Source organism: Equus asinus, chromosome 6 (genome assembly GCF_041296235.1).
Source record: "Equus asinus isolate D_3611 breed Donkey chromosome 6, EquAss-T2T_v2, whole genome shotgun sequence".
Lineage (NCBI taxonomy): Eukaryota > Metazoa > Chordata > Mammalia > Perissodactyla > Equidae > Equus > Equus asinus.
In genome coordinates this window covers 7,248,615-7,263,472 of record NC_091795.1, presented here as the reverse complement: position 1 = coordinate 7,263,472, position 14,858 = coordinate 7,248,615, and the positions used below count along the sequence as shown (strand labels likewise).

General features: G+C 32.8%; 1 long non-coding RNA gene across 1 annotated transcript in view; it reads right to left on the bottom strand.

Moving 5' to 3' along the window:
• The window catches only part of LOC123286398 (uncharacterized), a 31,640-nt gene extending 25,092 nt beyond the window's left edge, over nt 1-6,548 (bottom strand). Inside the window, exon 1 of the long non-coding RNA XR_011504275.1 lies at nt 6,417-6,548. This is a non-coding gene — a long non-coding RNA (uncharacterized lncRNA). The remainder of the gene's footprint in view (nt 1-6,416) is intronic.
• Between the last annotated feature and the right edge of the window lie 8,310 nt (nt 6,549-14,858).

Sequence of the window (14,858 nt, the reverse complement as noted above, 5' to 3'; positions counted from 1 at the left end):
CTTTTGAAATAAAGCTGATAGATACAATTGTGTAAAAGTCTTGGTGTGGGCATGTGTTTTTATTTCTCTTTGGTAAACTCCTAAGAGTAGATAAGATCCCTATTCACATGAGGAATATACATTTAACTCTTCAAGAAACTGCCAAAATCTTTTTCAACATGGTTGTACTGTTTTCCATTTCCACGGTTAATATAAGAGACTTTCAATTATAACACATGCTTGCCAGCGCTTGGTATGGGCTGTCTTTTAAACTTTCGGTACTTCAGTGGATATGTAGTGGCATCTAATTTTGGTTTTAATTTGCATTTTTCACATTAGTAATAATGTTGGGCAAATTTTCATGTGTTATTTTTCCATCCATATATCTTTTTTATGATGTCTGTTAAATATATTTGCTTATTTTTTATTTTTTTACTGATTTTTTTCTTCCTATTATGAGTTGTCAGTGTGTGTGTATATTTGTATATGTATATACAGTGACCTACAATGTGGGTCTTAGGATAGAAATATGTTTAGATATTTTTGTAGCTTTATTGGAGTACAGTTTTATATATGACATGTATGTATACACACTTATACACACACCCTGACCACACAATTTAATAATATATTATAGATAAAAGACCTTTGTTTTGCCAGATATATGTTTCCTAAATATTTTATTTCAGTTCATGGTTTCCTTTTTTATTTTTTGTAAATATATATTTGGAAGGGCAGAAGTTTTAATTTGATGAACTTCAATTACTTGTGGTATACATTTTGAGCTTTTTGTATCCTATTTAAGAAGTCTTTGTCAAAGACAAGATTACTGTAATTTCCCCCTATTTTCTTTTTGAACTTTTATAGTTTTAACTTGTCCATGTAGATATATGGTCCATTTTGAGTTAGTTTTTGTACATTGCGTGAGGTAAAAGGTTGAGATCTCTTGCATTTGACTATCCAATTGTTCCAGTAGAGTTTGATATAAACATTACGATTTCCCCATTTAATTTCCTTGGCCCCCTTGTCAGAGATCAAATGACTACTCATGTGTGGGCCTATTTCTGGACTGTCTATTCTGTTCTCTTATCTTATATGTCTATCTTTATGCCATTACCACACTGTGTTCATTATTGTAGTTTTAAAATAAAAATATTATGGGTTCTAGGTTCTCAGCATTTCTTCTAGTTTTCAAAATTGTTTTGATTATTCTTGATAACTTTTATCAAAATATAAATTTTAGAATCAGCTTGTCAATTTCTATAAAAATGCCTGCTGAAATTTTCATTGAAATATCATTGAATCCACAGACATATAGGTGAATTTGGAGGAGAAAGAATTAAAATATGGATTCTTCTGATTCTTGATTAATGTATTTCTGTCCATTTATTTGTCTTCTTTAATTTCTTGAAGAAATACTTTGTATATTTGACTACATAAGTATTGTACAGATTTTTCAAATTTATCACAAATATTTCATAATTTTAAATCACATTATAAATGTAATTGTTTTTCAATTTCAATTTCTGATTTTCCATTTCCAGAATATATAAGTGAATTGATATTTGTAAACTAACTCCATATCCTGCAATCTTTCTAAAGTCCTGTTATTTCTAGTACTTTTCTTACTGATTTGTTAGCATTTTCTACATATCAGACCATCCCATGTGCCAATAAAGACCATTTCACTTCTCCCTTTCCGATCTGTCCATGGTTTAATGTTCACGGTTAGGAACTCTGGGACTATGCCGTATTGAATTTCTAAAGAGAACAGAAATCATAGCTTCATTTGCATTCTTGTAGGAAAACTGAACTATTTTATCATTAAATATGACGCTAGCTATAGGATTTTCATAGGTTCTTTCTATCAGATTGAGGAAGTTCATTTTATTCCAGTTTACTAAGAGTTTTTATCATAAATGCACGCTAGATTTTGTCAAACATTTTTTCTGTATAAAATTATTTGATTTTAATTTTTTTAGTCCTTTAGCTTGTGAATAACATTAATTAATTTTCAAATTTTAAACCAACCTTGAATTATTGGGAAAAATAGCACTTGATCATAATGCATTATTTTATATATAATATATGTATACACATAGTTGGATTTAATTTCTAAGTTTTTCTTGAGAGGAATATTAACTTGTAGTTTTCTTTTATTATAATCTTTTTGTCTAGCTTTGGTTTTTGAGTGATACAGGTAAGATAAAATGAGATGGAGAGTGTTTCTTCCTTTACTATAATCTTCTAATATTAATTGTGTAAAATTGATATTTTGCTTACTCAAATGTTCTGTTGAATTCACCAGTGAAGCCCTCTGAGCTATTCTTCCTAGTAGTATTTTAACTACAAATCAATTTCTTTATAGATATAGAAAGATAGCTTTTCATATTATCTATTTTTTTTCTTTGTGAGCTTTGGAAGTAATGTATGTCAAGGAATTCATTCATTTCCTTTAACTTGTCAAGTTTACTGGCATATATTTGTTCATAGTATCCCTTATTGTACTTTTAATGTCATAGAATGTGTAATGATTCTACTTTCTCATTACTCATATTTTTAAATATGTCTTCTCTTTTGTTTTCATGATTAGTCTAGCTAGAAAGTTATTTTTATTAATCATCTGTTTTGATTCACTGGTTTTCTCTATTTTTCTTTTGGATATTTCATTGATTTCTTCCTTATCTTTATTATTTTTTCCTGCTTATTTTGGGTTTATTTTGTTTTTCTTTTCCTAGCCACTTAAATTGGAGAATTAGGCCACTGATTTGAGACCTTTATTATTCTCTTGCATAAGCATTTTACAAATTTCTGACTAAGCACTGCTTTAACTACATACCACAAATTTTTGTATGTTGTGTTGTCATTTTAATTTAGTTCAAGTACTTTTTAAAACTGCTTCCTCTTCAACCTACCTCTTAACCCTTTTTATAGTTTACATAAATGCATTTTTAAACATCCAAGCATTTGAGATTTTTCACATATATTGCTCTTCTTGATTTATAATTTAATTCCACTGTAATCATAGAATATATGTTGTTATGAGTGGAAAAGTTTCAAACTTATTGAGACATTTTCTGACTCAGAATATAGGTCAAATACGCACTTGAAAAGAATGTGTATTCTAGTATTCTTACAAGGAGTGGACTATTAATGCCAATTTAGTCAAGTTGTTTGAGAATGGTGTTCAATTATTCTCAACTCATAAATTTTTGCCTGCATGTTCTATCAATTATTCAGAGGGAAGTATTGAAAATCTCACACTCTATTTGTGCTTATTTACCATTGCTGATATTCTTTCCTTTGTGTAGAATCAAATTTTCATTGGTATCATGTTTCTTCTATCTGACTGATTTCCTCTACCATTTCCTGAAGTGATGGTGATAAATTCTATCAAGTTTCCTATGAAAAAATTCTTCGGTTTCTATCATTTTTGAGAGATACTTTTGCTCAGTATAGAATACTAGGTTGACCTTTATTTGTTTTTCTTTTAGAATATTAAAGATACTGCTCCACTGTTTTCTGGCTTGCTTTGCTTTCTGGTGAGAAGTTGGAGGTCATTCTTATCTTTTTACTTTGGTATACACTTTGTCTTTTTCTTAGTCTGCTTTTAAGATGTTCTCTCTACCAATGTTTTTAGCAATTTTATTATGAGGGGGCTTTATGTAGTCCTATTCATGTTTCTTAAGCTTGGAGTTTGCTGAATTTCTTAGGTCACTGGGTTTATGATTTTCATTAAATTTGGAAAAATGTTGGCCATTTTTCCTTCAAGTATTTTTTCTTTCTTCCTCATTCTCTCTTTGTGTGACTCCACATGTACATGTATTAGGCTCTTTGAAGTTTTCCCACAGCTCACTGAGACTTCTTATTTATTTTTCCTTATATATTTTTTTGGCTTTCTGGGTTTTTTGGGATAATTTAAATTGCTATATCTTCAAGTTCACTAATGTTTCCTTCTGTAGTGTATAATTTGTTAGTAATCTGTTCCAATGTATTTTTCTTTTCTAGAAGTTCAATTTGAATCTTTTAAATATCTAACATCCCTTCTGATAACATGCTCATTCTGACTCTGCACTTAAGCATACAGAGTATATTTATAATAGCTGGCTTAATGTCTTTCTCTCCCAATTTTATTATAAGTCATTTCTAATGATTGACTTTTCTATTCATTGGGACATTTTTTTCTACTTTTTTACATGCCTTGTAGTTTTTTGAATTGGATACTAAACATTGTGAATTTTGCATGGTTATGAGCTGGGACTTTTTCTTTCTCTTTTAGGATTCCTTGAATTATTTTTCAGTTTTATTCTGAGATGCAGTGAAGTTATTTAAAAATAATTTAATCTTTTTTGAGACTTGCTTTCAAACTTTGTTAGTCAATACCAGAGCAGCCTGTAGTCCTAGCTAATTTGCCCCTATTACAGAGGTGATATTAAGAATTCTGAGTATTCTAACTAAAGCCACAAGAAATACAAGATTTCTCTTTTCTGGATGATGGCATTATGTGTGATCTGTGGATATTATCATACCTGTTCCTTTTCCCAGCTTTGGTTAGTTTCCTCACAAACAAGTACTGATCAGTACTCAGCTTAATACTTGAGGGGAACCCCTACATCAGGAATAACCTGACATCTGTACAGGTCTCTCCTCTCCAGGGAACTCTGTTATTGTGGTTTGTGAATTTTAGCCCCCTTGGTGTCTTCAAATCATCAACACTGTCCCCTCAATTCTGGTAGATTTCTAGCCTCTCTTCCAGTTCTCTTTCTCTGCAGTTTTGTGTGGAAACCAGAGGCAGTAAGGTGTTCATCTTAGTCCACCTCATATGGTGGCCTTCTTTCGGGAATTACTGTCTTGTGTTGCCTGATTTCCAATATTTGTAAATCATCATGTCACAAATTTTGTTTGTTTCTTAGTTGCTTAAGGCAGAAAAGTAAACACCTGTTACTCCATTAAGACTAAGTGAAAATCTTTCTCTTCTTTTAAGTCTAATCATATGTTTGATTTTCTAAGAAATTTCAAGGACCTTTTGAAAGTGGGTGTACCATTCTACACTCCCACCAGCAATGTATAAAAGTTTCTGATGCGCTACATCCTCATCAGCATTTAGGATTGCCAATTCTTAAAAAAATTTATCCATTTGAGTCATGTATGTGGAGTTGTGTATATTGTTATCTTATTATGGGTTTATTTTCATTTCCCTGATACCTAATGTCAGCCGATATTTCATATGCTCATTGGATATTGGTATATCTTCCATTGTAAAGAGTGTCCAAATCTTTTGTTAAGATTTTATATTTGCTCATTTATCTTTTAATAAAAAATTATAGGAACCCTTTATATATTCCAGATACCAATCCTTTGTCAGACACATTTTTTGAAAATATTTTCTCAGTTTGTGGCATGCCAAACCATGTTCCTAAAGATGTATTTTGATGAGCGGAAGATTTTAGTTTTGACAAAGTACAATTTATTAACTTTTTTCTTTAATGTTTATTGATTTTTGTATTCTAGTTAAGAGATTGTTGCCTTCCCCCATGTCATGAAGAAATTCTCCTAGGTTTTCCTCTAAAGTATTTATAACATTAGCTTTTATGTTTAGGTTGTATAATCAACTTTAAATTAACTTTTCTGTAAAGGGTGAGACAGGGATCCAGGTTTATTGTTTTTCTCATATGACTATCTAGATTTACCATCACCATTTTTAAACAGGCTTTGAATTTCCTTTGGATTGCTTTACTACCTTGGTTTAAAATCAAATGACTGTTTGTTTCCATATCTAGGCTTTATATACACTTCTATTAATTTATATGTTAATTCTCATACCTGAATCACATTTTCTTCATTAATTTAGCTTTATATTGTCTTGAAGTTAGATGGTATAACTACTCTGACTGTTCTCGTTTATCTAGAATATGTTGAATATACTAGTTTATTTGCATTTTAATTCAGACTGAAAAGTTTGTTGATTTCAATAAACAAGTGGCTAAATTAAGATTGGATCGCATTAAATCTATAGATCAATTTAGCCAAAATTAATAATTTAACAGTATTGCTTCTTCCAAATCATAAACATGACATATACCTCCTCATTTATTTAGGTCTTCTTTAATTAGGTTTTCTTTAAATTCTCTCACCAATGTTTCTTTTTTTCCCCCCAGTGTAGAGTTCTTATATATCTTTTACATAATGTATTCCTAAGTATTTATGATTTTTACACTATTGAAAATGGAATTTTAAAAATTGCATTTCTAATTGTCTGCTGCTAGTATATAGAAATGTATTATTTTGCTGTGTCAGGCTTGATTCTCCTCCTTTCTCTGGTCAACCGGATCTTGACCAGAGAATTTCCCAGTTTTTTTTTTTCTTTCAGCTCTGTGATCGCCAAAGCTCTGCTTATTTATCTACACCTACCATCCAACCAAGTAATGACCCCTTACCTGGGCAAAGCTTGGAATGTCAGCATCTTGACTCATTCTCACAATCAGGAAATATTCCCAAAGAAAAAGTAGCTGTGAAATGTGAGCTTATCTCCATGGTTCTGCCTCTCAGGAATCCTGGTCCATCTAATTCTAGAGATAAATATGTAGATATAGATAGATATAATTAAACAATAGTATATAATGCATGGTATTATATTATTTATATGTCAATATATAGTATTATATATAATATACTTTATGCATTTCTATATAATATTATATACATATTATATTAGATTTTATCAGCTTTCTATTTGTTTTCATTGAGAGTGCTAGTCTGCTAAAAGCAACTATAGCAGAAACAAAAGTAGATCCAGTGGTGACATTTAGAGTTAGTATTGAATGGATCAGAAATGAAGAGAGCTAAAAATTTGTTTTAAATCATTTCTGCTATTTATCTAAGATCTATTTTGGAATAGATATTTGAAGTCTATTTTGAATAGATACAGCTGGAATGGCTCTCCTTCCAGTGAAATCCTACTATGTTTTATCTCTACTTCTATCTTTGCTCAGACTCTCTTTATATTAATTTATGTACTAATAAATTACCTTGCTTCTTTGAAGCCTCCAGAGATCAAGGCTCCATACAACTCTGTTTTGCTTTCATGTAAATACTTAGGATAATGTCTTCTACATATAGGCACTTGATAAATATTTGTTCAAGAAAGAAAGAAGGGGAAGAAGGAATAAATATTAGCCTTTACAATAATGGTCTCCAAGTTAAATAGCTGTACCTCATATTGTAACCAAACTTGATGGATTCATCTCTTGGTGAATGCGGAGCCAAAAAGCACAACCAAGGCGGAAGTAGTGAAGAAAAAGTTTATTGCTTGCACAAGCAATGGAGAACACCTGGGATAGTTCTCAAACGCAGCGTCTCCCCAAGCTCAGTGCCCGCAGAGACCTTATATAAGAGTGCAGAGGATATGTTACACCTGTGTAACATCTGTGCTCCATCTGGGGCATGTGCAGCAGGCTATTACGTAACAAGTTCAAGGTACTGTCACAAAATGAGTTCAAGGCAACCCTTGGACACTCGGAGCTGGAGCAATTTGCAGGGGTCGAGCTGCAACCGTGTAAGCTTCACTGTAAGACGGCAACATCTGCAAAAATGGGGACATCAACTTCTGAAAAACAGAGCATTTTATTTCTCCTTGTCTGGAAAAACATTTGACAGACCATATTAGTTATTGATTAGATTCTCAGTAACCTTTTCCTTGCCTGGTTCCACAATATGTGTAAATATGGTTGAATGTTTCTGTGTAGGAATTCTTTCCTGGCATTTTCTGGGATCTTTATATGCTTTTCCAAATCCCAAGTCCTGTGAAAAATCATTTGACAAATTAGGAAAACAGGAAATGTATTATAATTCTCAGATTAGAATTAAAGGTTAGCAAACAACATGGAGACATTATCTGTTCAAGGAGATCTATTGACAAAAAATCAAAAGCAAGAGCAGGAAAAGCTGAAGATTAGTTGAGGGTTGAAGTGAACATTTCCATGGACCAGGTCCACGGAAGGAGAAGATATAGGTAGGAGAGAAGTCATCACCTTCCCAGCAGTCCTGCTTGTAGCTTTTACCGTATTCTGTATGTTTTCCTGGCTCTGTGTGTTGCTAACGATGAGGTATTCTTGCAAATAAAATCGATATTAATACATTTATGTGCACAGTACACTTTGTTCAACTCCTGTGAGTAATGTTCCAACAAATAGCAAGCTTTGGAAGCAATAAAAAAAGTCCTTAAATTGTCAATTTCATAAGGCGTTTCTCTGCAGTGCTATTAACCTTGCTAGCTATAGGCTCTAGCTCTCCGTAAATAATTTAGCAGAAGATACAGAAAAAGATGATAATGTTGGGGAAATATTGTGACACAGAGGTAGAAACTGATCTAAAATCTGAATTAAAAAAGCAGTAGTGATTTCAATTAAAAAAAAAAAAGTGTTAGAAGAAGCCAACAAAGCCCAATGTGAAGACCCTCTGGGACAAATTGAATAACGTAACCAACCTCAACACACAGTGAAAGACATTTTCTGCATCAGGAATATTTGCCATGAAACAAAGATCAAGATTATGGGATAGGGTAATTAATTTTTTGTGGGTTTTTAAAATTTTATTTAAGAATAACATCTAATATTAAACATTTGTAGTGTTACCTTTCAATATTATAAAATTTTCTTTGGTATCCATATTCCCTTTTATTCTGCTTTTATTGTCAAATGTCTCTATCAAATCAAAATCATTTTTATATTCCTTAATATTGTGAATATTTGAACATTTTGAATACTTTTCATGTTTTTTAGTATGTTGAAATATATCAAAATATATTTGTTAATGATAATAAACCATGAACTTATTTTATATATATATTCCCATATATATATCTATAATTTTTTCAAGAAAAATCTCTAAAATCTTTAGTGGAATCCTACCACAGAAATATGACGTCCTGTTTAGTATTATGATTACGTGTTATGTTAAAACACATAAATAAACAGTTATGAAAAATGAAGAGTAATTTTTTTAATACTAAGAATTCCTGGAATTTTGATTTCTCTACCTTGAACCCACAAATATAATATTGGGTACTTGGAAATGATACCAAACCTGAAGTGAGTTCGCTCACCCATTGCGCAGCAAGCCAATCTCTGACACCGGGTGTGGTGGAAGAAAGTAGGAATTTTATTTTTGCACAGCACTGAGCAAGGAGAGAGGGCAGTTAATGCTGAAATCCCAAACTCCCTGAAAAGCTAAAAGGAAGGATTTTTATTTGGGGTTTTAGGTAGGGGAGGGGGAGCATATGGCCTTGCTGGTTGGAGCTTTCCCACCAGCCTGTCTTTGGCCTTGAGACACTTGCAGAGAGGAGGGAGCTCATGACCTTGCTGGTCAGCAGCTTTCCCACCAGCCCGTATCTCTTTGTGGGGAGGAGATAATGAATCCAGGTGCTTGTCCTTGGAGGTGTCTGTCTCCATGGAGGATAGTGGATTCTGGAGCCAGGAAGCCAGGGAGTAAGCAGGCAAAGAGTGCTTTGGTTTTAACCCCATATATGCTGGGTTTAACGTGGGGAAACTGATACCAGGGTCAATATCAGAAATACTAAATACAATTATTGAATCTGCAGTTTTACCCTTAAAATTATCTATCCTAGGTTCCTTTGGGACAATAGAGCCTAACATTTCTCAAATATTTTTTCAACCCTTAACCTGAGGTCCAATCAATGACAAAAACAATCATTACCCTTTGCTATATGTTTGTTTTGAGATATCATTTATCCCAATTGTATGAATCTAATCAAGTCAGTAATTCATGATAAGATTCTAAAGTCTCTGAAGCTTGCTGTCTACACAGATAGCATTCAAAAATGCTTGGCTACTCTGGTTCAGTATTAGATGGTTCAGTGAGGCATTCATTAACAAGACTATAATTCAGTTCCATGAGTTCTGAAAAAATGAAGGTTAATCGAGTGTTTCACGGTTTTAAGGACAGTTACTCCTGTTTATTAGTTTCTTTATTTGGAGTATTTACTAGATTATTATCCTGGTGAAGAGCAGGAAGTTACTGTGCTGTACTCTTTTTCTAGTCACATTTTCACCAAAAAAAAAACCCGATCATAATTAAGAGTATAATTTTTGAACATGAGCAACTGTGATATGCGATAGTGTGATTTGTGGACTAGGGTGATAGCTGCCATAGTTATTATTATTATTTTGTTATTTTCTTTGAGGAAGATTGGCCCTGAGCTAACATCTGTGCCCATCTTCCTCTATTTTATATGTGGGATTCCTGCCATAGGATGGCTTGATAAATGGTGCATATGTTTGTGCCCAGGATCTGAACCAGCGACCCCCAGGCTGCCAAAGCAGAGCTCACAAAACTTAACTGCTACACCACTGGACTGGGCCCAACCATACTTATTATTTTATCTAAGAAATTTATTTGTCTTCTGTGCAACTTCATTTTGTATCTAGCAGTAATAATTTGTCTGCAAGAGTCACATATTTTAAGGAAAGTTGTTCATAACTAATTCTTTTTTTTTTATTCGAGTATAATAGACATAAAATATCCCATTAGTTCTGGGTATATATCATAGTGATTCCATATTTATATACATTACTAAAGATCACCATAATAAATCTAGTTACCATTTGTCACCATACAAAGTTGTTACAATGTTATTTACTATACTCCCTATGCTGTACCTTACATCCTCATGACATTTATTTTATAACTCATGTTTGTACCGCTTAAACCTGTTCACCTATTTTGCCTGCCCCAACCTCTTCCCTTTCTGTTAACTTCCAGCTTGTTTCCTGTATCTTTGAGTTTGTTTCTTTTTTGTTCATTTGTTTTATTTTCTAGATTGCTCATATAAGTGAAATCATACAGCATTTATCTTTCTCTCTCTGACTTATTTCACTTAGGATACTACCCTGTAGGGTCCATCCATTTTGTCACAAAAGGCTAGATTTTATTCTTTTTTATGGCTGAGTAGTATTGCATTGTATTTATATATATATGTGTGTGTGTGTGTGTATATATATATACACACAATAACATATTTTGATGTCACTGAGTGTAATACCTCCAGCATTGTTCCTTTTCTCAGGATGGCTTTGTATTCAGAGTCTTTTGTTGTTCCATATAAATTTTAGGATTCTTTGTTCTATTTCTGTGGAAAATGTCATTGGGATTTTGATTGGGATTGCATTCAATCTGTAGATTGCTTAGGTAATATGGGCATTTTATTATGCTTATTTTTCCATCCATGAGCACAAATATGTTTCCATTTCTTTATATGTTCTTTAATTTCTTTTAAAATCGTCTTATAGTTTTCTGTGTAAGGGTCTTTCACCTCCTTGGTTAAATTTATTCCTAGGTATTTTATTCCTCTTGTCGTGACTGTAAATGGGATTGTATTCTTGATTTCTTTCTCTGCTAGTCCCTTGTTAGTCTACAGAAATGCAACTGATTTTTGTATGTTGATTTTGTACCCTGCAACTTTACTATATTTTTTAATTGTTTCTAATCATTTTTGGTGGATTCTTTAGGGTTTTCTATATGTAGAATCATGTCATCTGCAAATAATGACAATTTTACTACTTCCTTTCCAATTTGGATTCCTTTTATTTCTTTTTCTTGCCTAAGTGCTCTGAGTAGGACTTCCAATACTATATTGAGTAAGAGTGGTGAGAGTGGCATCCTTTTCTTGTTCCTGTTCTGAGGAATAGCTTTCAGCTTTTCATTGTTGAGTATGATGTTGGCTCTGGGTTGGTCATAAATGGCCTTTATTATGTTGAGCACTTTCCTTCTGCAGAGTTTATTCAGAGTTTTTTTTTATCATAAATGGATGCTGGATCTTGTCAAGTGCTTTCTCTGCATTTATTGAGATGATAATGTGATTGATTTTTATTCTTCATTTTGATAATGTGGTGTATCACATTGATTAACTTGCAGATAAAGAAACATCCATGCATCCTTGGAATAAATCCCTCTCGATTGTGGTGTATAATCCTTTTAATGAATCATGTTATTTAATTTTGTAATATTTTGTTGTGGATTTTTGCATCTATGTTCATCAGTGATATTGGCCTGTAAGTTTCTTTTATTGTGTAGTCTTCATCAGGTTTTGGTATCAGGGTTATGTTGGTCTCACAAAATGAGTTAGGAAGTTCCCTGTCCTTTGCAAATTTTTGTAAGAGTATAAGAAGGATAAGTATTAAATCTTCTTTGAATGTTTGGTAGAATTCACCACAGATGACTTCCGGTCCTGGGCTTTTGGTTTTGGGGAGGTTTTTGATAATTGTTTCAATCTCTTTACTTGTGATTGGTCTATTCATAGTCTCTATTTCTTCTTGATTCAGTTTTGGGAGGTTGTATGATTCTATGAATTTATCCATTTCTTCTATGTTATCCAATTTGTGGCATATCATTTTTTCGTAGTATTCTCTTATAATCCTTTGCACTTCTGCAGTATCCATTGTAATTTATCCTCTTTCATTATTGATTTTATTTATTTTATTCTTAGTAGAAGGAAAGTTCTAATAAAAATCAGCATAAATAAATGAAACAGAGTTTTAAAAACACAATAGAAAGGATCCATGAAACTAAGAGCTGGTTCTTTGAAAAGATAACAAAATTGACAAACCCTTAGCCAGAGTCACCAAGAAAACAAGAGACATCTTTTGTCTCCTTCACACAAGTTTACACCTTACAAATTACCTTCTTACCAAGACTCTTAATTATGCCACTCAGTTAATCTTTAAACCTTTATTTCTATGACAATATTTTAGAGCTCCAAGAACTCTTGAAAGGTTTCATTATTTCCTATTAAATACTTCCTTTCCATATGTTCATTTTCTTATCTTCTTTCTTCACCTCTTCCTTCACTTTCTCCTCCTCTTCCTTGCCTTCGTCTTCTTTTTTAATGGATTATATCTCCATTCTTGATGAGGACTGTTTATTTCAAGGCTTTCTTTTTCCACTTGATTTCTCTCCTTAGGATTTGTTCTATTGTTGGTATTTGATGCCTCTTTCTTAGGCTTTTATTCTTGTTTGTCTGTAAATATTTGTAGATAAGAGTCTAAATTAAATATATTACTAGGTGAGCCAACCCTGGTGGCCTAGTGGTTAAGTTTGGCACCCCACTTTGGTGGCCTGGGTTTGGTTCCTGGGTGCAGACCTACACCACTCATGTATCAGTGGCCATGCTGTGACAGTGGTTCACATACAAAATAGAGGAAGACTGGCAACAGTTGTTAGCTCAGAGCAAATCTTCCTCAGCAAAAAATATATATATATTTTACTAGGTGTAGTCTATTTTCTCATTCACAGAGAGCATTCCTAGAAAAAAATGAAACTTCACGTTAAGAATATCACACTTGGTGATTTGAAGAGGCCACTACGATGGGAATTAAGTTGGAATTCACATATAGTTTATTTCCTGGGACTCCTCATACTTCCCATGGCTTTATGTTACTTATGACTGTTACCCCAGAACAAGAGTCTGTAATGTCAGAACTTCTCCTTCAGAAGACTATATTCTTTGCTTCATTCTGGAGACAAAAACTACTTTTAGTGTGTTTGTCCAAACACACTTGGTGTTTAGACTTTAGCCACACTTTAGCTTAGTGGTTGTTATGGCAGCACTGGCTCAGCTACTCTTCCTGTGTGGTTACTGACCAATATCAGGAAATCAGTATAAGTGACTAGATTGGGGAGTCAAAAGATGATGTTCATTTTGACATGTTGAGCCTGTTGGGTGTCCAGGTGATAAGCCCAGTCAGAATGTAAAAGGATGGATTTATAGCTCATGCAAGAATGAGTGTGTTCAGAGATGGACAGGAATTCAGCTGGATGGAGGAGACAGAGGGTAACCCCAAGAGAAAAATTGGCAAACAAAAAAGAAAACTTTAAAAGTAACAGAAATTGTAAAATGCATCTTTTTAGAAGATGAAGGAATCAGAAAAACTGTGGTAAGCAATATGGAAACAGAGAAGGAATTACTGTAAAATTTAAAGGAGAGTATCAAGCTAGATGGTATATCTTGCCCTGCAAAATATTAGGTAAAAAACAAAAACCTGAAATTAAAATATAGAAATATTTGGCTGTCCTCTTCCAAGATCTGAACATTCTGTTTTACCTTTGTTTTTTTGTTATTCTTAAAGGATTTATTTCACTTATATTTTGAAATAAATTTAATCTTTCTTGTATGAAGAAGGAGCCCCATAGAATGAAACATATGGATAGGAATTACCCCCAAAGTGTACTTGCATCTATAAATACTGTAGGCTTCTAATAGATACTATGCATAAACAGAAGTAATGAAACTACCTGCATCATAGACCAAAGTAAGCATAAACATGATAGAAATGTTATTTGCAGTTCCTGCTGTGAGCAGAGAGTATAACTTACAGTTAGTATAATCAATTGGTGTAACACCAGAGGTTTAGGGTAAAACCAGAATGCAGAAAAGTAAGTGAAAGTTGTATTTAGTAATGAAAAACCAAGAAGAAATATTGACATCAAAGAAGAAAAGGGAGAAAGAAGACAAAATCAAGATAGGTATTGAAGTGATGGCAACCGTGGAGGATCTAAGAAAAACTCATTTGTGGGTTGAAAAGCCCCATAGATGAAATAAATAATGCAAGTTTTTTCCTTTAAAAGCAAAATATGTTTGTTTATTTTGAGATATGGAACATTTTATTTTCTCTGAAAGGTGTTATATCTGCTGCACACTCTCTCTCTCTGGTTCACTGTTTCTTTCTGAATCTCAAAACTTTCATCACAATTTAAAAAGCAAAACAAACCAAAAAAAAAGATGAACAATATTATTCTTCTGTTCCTTGTTTGAGAACATTGCCAAGTCATCCAATTCAATGATATGCAAACTTAACTGTTTTCCT